Below are 5,616 nucleotides of genomic sequence, written 5' to 3'. Positions count from 1 at the left end.
TCAGATCGTAGAAGCATCTTTACTTCTAAGTTCTAGGATTCCTTCCAGAAGGCCATGGGCACCAACATTCGCTTCAGCACAGCCTTTCATCCTCAAACTAGTGGACAAGTCGAGCGAGTTAATCAAATTCTTGAAGATATGCTTAGGGCTTGTGTCATTTCTTTCGGTATGAAGTGGGAAGATTGTCTTCCATATGCCGAGTTCTCCTACAACAACAGCTTCCAAGCAAGTTCGGGCAAGGCCCCATTCGAGATTCTCTATGGCAGAAAGTGTCGTACTCCTCTTAACTGGTCAGAGACTGGTGAACGCCAACTTCTTGGCAATGACTTGATCACAGAGGCTGAAGAAATGTGCAAAGTCATTCATGAAAATCTCAAAGCCGCGCAATCACGCCAGAAGAGTTACTATGATAGCAAGCATCGTGACTTGGCTTTTGAGATCGGAGACCATGTCTACCTCCGCGTCTCTCCAATGAAAGGTACTCGTCGCTTCGGTATCAAAGGGAAGCTTGCCCCTAGATACTTGTGTCCTTTCAAGATCATTGGCAAAAGAGGCGATCTTGCCTATCAACTTGAGCTTCCGTCCAACTTTGCAAATGTGCACGACGTGTTTCACGTGTCTCAGCTTCGCAAGTATTTCAAGACTCCTGACCGCACCATCAACTTCGAAGAGATTTATCTCCAAGAAGACATGTCTTATCATGAGCATTGCATTGCTATTCTCGAAGAAATTGAGCGCAAGACTCGCGACAAGTCTATCAAATTTCTGAAAGTGAACTGGTCACATCATTCTGAACGAGAAGCCACCTGGGAACGCGAGGACAACCTTCATTCCAAATATCCGGAGTTTTTTTCAGTCCTAGATCTCGGGATGAGATCCTTTCATAGTGGTGGAGTGTTGTAACACCCCGGGTGTAACTTACCATATTTGTATTCCAACTCTTGCCATTTCCAGCTCTAAGTTATGAGATTTCCCCGTGGTTGGGTTTTGTCTTTGTTTTGCATTTTGTTCATGTCATGCATTTCATATCATGTCATCATGTGCATCGCATTTCATACGTGTTCGTCTCATGCATCTGAGCATTTTCCCCGTTGTCCGTTTTGCGATCCGGCACTCCTATGTCCTCCGGCGCCTCCTTTTGTCTCTTTTCGTGTGCGGGTGTTAAACTTTCTCGGAATGGACCAAGACTTGCCAAGCAGCCTTGGTACACCACCGCTAGACTGCCTGTCAAGTTTTGTGCCATTTGGAGTTCGTTTGATACTCCAACGGTTAACCGAGGAACCGTAAAGGCCTCGTGTGTGTTGCAGCCCAACACCCCTCCAAAATGGCCAAAACCCATCCAAACCCCCTCCATCCTCTTGGTCGTTCGATCACGATCTCCTGGCCGAAAACCGCTCATCATTTGGACTCTCCTAGCTCCCAGAATCTATAAATAGGTGCTCCCCTCCGAAATTCGCAGTCCAAAACCCTAGCCCCGCTCCTCCCGCGCTGCCGGACACGTCCGCGTCCGCCGGACGCGTCCAGCACAGCGCCCGCACCAATCGGGGCCTGACAGGTGTTGCCGCCACCGACGCCGGCCCGCGAGCCCGAGGCGGGCCCGCCGTGCCCATCCGCTTCGCCGCCCCGCGCCTGCTTCATCCCCGCCGCCCGCGCCTTCGACTCGCCGCCGTGGGTCGCCGTGCCGCCGCACCTCCTCGTCGCCGGCCGCCGCCGGCGAGTGCCACCGCCACCCAACCTCGCGTCGCCCTTTGCTGCGCCGCCTTGCCCGGCCTCGTGCCGCCCCTACGCCGGCGAGCCCCGCGCCCTCCGTCCACTCCGGCCACCGCCTGCTTCTTCCACTCTGGCGACGAACTTCGGCCAGCCTTCCGGTCATCCTCGAAGTCCGCGCCGCCCCGGATCTGGATCTGAGAAGAACCCTAGGGCTGACCCCTGTTAGTTTTCGTCTAAGTCATTTTCCTGTTCATATTTTCTAGCACTGCTCATCGTATCATAACTCCGCATCCGTAGCTCAGTTTTGGGCATGTCATATATCAAAATGTTCATCTGATTGTCCTCTTCATTTTATTCCATTGCACCATGCTTGTTTGAGTCCATCTTGATTCCCTAATGGCTATTGCAAGAGTGCTATAAAATGTTAGTTCCTGATTCTTATCAGTTTATGAGCATTTGTCATTTTGGCCATGATTATTGTGTGATGCATATGGTTATGAGCTCTACATGTGTTTTGGGCTATGCCATGCCATCTTTACAGGGGTGTATGCCATGTATTTTTGTGATAAATGTGGTGACTAGCACATGCATGCAAAGTAGCTCTCGTAATATTGCTGATTTCAGGGACTTAGAATTTCACTAAGTCATTTCCCTGCCGGTATTTTAATGACATATATTCACGTTGCTACAGAGTGATCCATGCTTCTTTTGAGCATGTTCGGTAAGGATGATTTTGACATATGGTTCTGCTCTATCCTTCCATGTCTCTGTTTGTATTTATGGAGTACGCCAGCATGACTCAGTCTTGCTCTACTTTTGCTATAAAATGTTCCTGGCAGATTGTTTACATGTTAATCAATTTTGCCAAGGTTGTTGTAGTTGATCCATGCATGATATGGGATTGTTCTTGCCATGTTTAGCTTCTTGATCATGTCTTCTTGCTGGTAGTATGCTTAGTTTGTCATGCAATGCCTTGTGTTGAGTGCATCGAGCTCGCAAACATGCCTACATAACTCTGTTTTTGCCATGTCCAGTTTTCTGCTAAGTCTGAATCTGTTAACGAAACTTGCTATGTTTACATGGGTGCCATCATATCTTCTGATCCTTTATGGCTTATGATCAGTAAGGGACTTTTGTTATATGCTTTGAGTAGATTCATGCCATGCCTTTGTTTGCTATGTTCTGGTCCCGTAGCATGTTGTTATCTTGCTCTAAACATTGCTTCCTGATGTTAATTCCTGGCATGTTAGAATTTTCACTAAGTCTGTGAGGCTGATATCTTTTGCTCTTTTGCCATGCTTGTTTGAACCTGCTATTGTGTGATTTAGCCGTAGCTCAGTGTTCATCTTTTGTCAAGCATCTTGAGTAGATCACTTCCATGTGCTTTGTTGCTACGTTAGAGTGCAGTAGCTTATTTTCTTATTGTATTTTAGATGGCATCGTGTTGTTAATCGCAGGATAGTGCCATATTGTTTTCCTTGCCATTTGCAAACCGTGCATCCGATTCCGGTGATCTTTATATCGTTTTCGACCGAAATCAACTCATCTTTCCAGCGGGGCTCTTTGTTTGCCAAGCTGATGCCTGGTTCAATCTTTTCCTTCTGGAGCTTGCATATCCACTGCATATTACATCCCGCATATCATGCCATGTTTTGCATCATGTTGCTTGCGCATTGCACCGTGGTTGATTGTGGTTTCTTTTGCTTGTGTTATTGCCTTGGGTAGAGACGGGAGACGAGTTCGTGATCGAGGAACCTGTTGAGTACGCTTACAAGGATCAAGCTTATGTCAACTCGGAGAACTTTGCAGGCAAGATGACCATACCCTCGAAATCACTTCTATCTTTGCTTGCTAGTTGATCGCTCTATTGCTATGCCGCGATACCTACTACTTGCTTTATCATGCCTCCCATATATCCATGTCAAGCCTCTAACCCACCTTGTCCTAGCAAACCGTTGTTTGGCTGTGTTATCGCTTTGCTCATCCCCTCTTATAGCGTTGCTAGTTGCAGGTGGAGATGAAGTTTCGTCCTTGTTTGGAACATGATTATTGTTGGGATATCATTATTATATCTTGTTTACTTTAATGCACCTATATACTTGGTAAAGGTTGGAAGGCTCGGCCTTATGCCTGGTGTTTTGTTCCACTCTTGCGGCCCTAGTTTCTGTCATACCGGTGTTATGTTCCTTGATTTTGTGTTCCTTACGCGGTTGGGTTATAATGGGAACCCCTTGACAGTTCGCCTTGAATAAGACTCCTCCAGTAAGGCCCGACCTTGGTTTTACCATTTGCCACCTAAGCCTTTTTCCCTTGGGTTCGGTGGACTCAAGGGTCATCTTCATTTTAAACCCCCGGGCCAGTGCTCCTCTGAGTGTTAGTCCAAACTAGAGCACCGTGCAGGGCCGTCCCTTGGCAACTTGGGTTACGTTGGCTCCTATAAGCTTAGCTTATCCGGTGTGCCCTGAGAACGAGATATGTGCAGCTCCTATCGGGATTTGTCGGCACAGCGGGTGGTCCTGCTGGTCTTGTTTTACCATTGTCGAAATGTCTTGTAACCGGGATTCTGAGTCTGATCGGGTCGTCCTGGGAGAAGGAATATCCTTCGTTGACCGTGAGAGCTTGTGATGGGCTAAGTTGGGACACTCCTACAGGGTTTTGAACTTTCGAAAGCCGTGCCCGCGGTTATGGGTAGATGGGAATTTGTTAATATCTGGTTGTAGAAAACCTGACACTTAACTTAATTAAAATGAATCAACAACGTGTGTAGCCGTGATGGTCTCTTTTCGGCGGAGTCGGGTAGAGAACACGGTTTCGTGTTATGCTTGAACGTAAGTAGTTCAGGATCACTTCTTGATCATGATAGCTTATCGACCGTGCTTTGTTTCTCTTCTCGCTCTCATTTGCGTAAGATAGCCACCATATATGCTAGTGCTTGTTGCAGCTCCACCTCACTACCTTTCCTACCCATAAGCTTAAATAGTCTTGATCGCGAGGGTGTGAGGTTGCTGAGTCCCCATGACTCACAGATTACTTCCAAAACCAGATGCAGGTGCCGATGATGCCAGTATAGGGGATGTGTAACACCCCGGATATGATTTACCCAATATGTATTCCAACTCTTGCCGTTTCTGGCCTTAAGTTATTTTATTTTCTCGGGTTCGGGTTTTTGTCCCTGTGTGTTGTTATCATTGTCATGCATCTCATATCATGTCATCATGTGCATTGCATTTGCATACGTACTCATCTCATGCATTCGAGCATTTTCCCCGTTGTCCGTTTTGCATTCCGGCGCTTCGTTCTCCTCCTGTGGTCATTTCTACCTTTCTTTCGTGTGTGGGGATTAAACATTTCCGGATTGGACCAAGACTTGCCAAGAGGCCTTGGTTTACTACCGGTAGACCGCCTATCAAGTTTCCTATCATTTGGACTTCGTTTGATACTCCAACGGTTAACCGAGGAACCGAAAAGGCCTCGTGTGTGTTGCAGCCCAACACCCCTCCATTTTGGCCCAAAACCCATCAAAACCCTCTCCATCATCTAGAGCGTTCAATCGCGATTGCGTGGCCGAAAACCGCACCTCATTTGGAGCCTCCTAGCTACTTCTATGTATAAATAGGCCTTCCCCGTCCAAATCCCGGATCTCCTCTCCCCCTAACCCTAAATTCCACCTCGCGCGCCGCCGGACAATGTCCGTCCCGGTCCGGACAACCGCCGCCGCCGCCCGCAGCCACTGAGGAGCCGCCACCTGGCAGCCGGCGCCTCCCTCCGCCGAGGCCCGCGAGGCCCGCCGCGGGCCCTCCTGGCCCAAAGCCACCGCCGCCCGCGCCCGTCTACCCCGCCGCCTCCTTCCCCGATTCTGGCGCCCGACGCCGCCGCGCCCTTCGCCGCTCCGCCGCGGCAAATTCG

Source organism: Triticum aestivum, chromosome 7A, assembly GCF_018294505.1.
Source record: "Triticum aestivum cultivar Chinese Spring chromosome 7A, IWGSC CS RefSeq v2.1, whole genome shotgun sequence".
In the NCBI taxonomy this organism is placed as follows: Eukaryota; Viridiplantae; Streptophyta; class Magnoliopsida; order Poales; family Poaceae; genus Triticum; species Triticum aestivum.
This window is presented reverse-complemented; position numbering follows the sequence as displayed.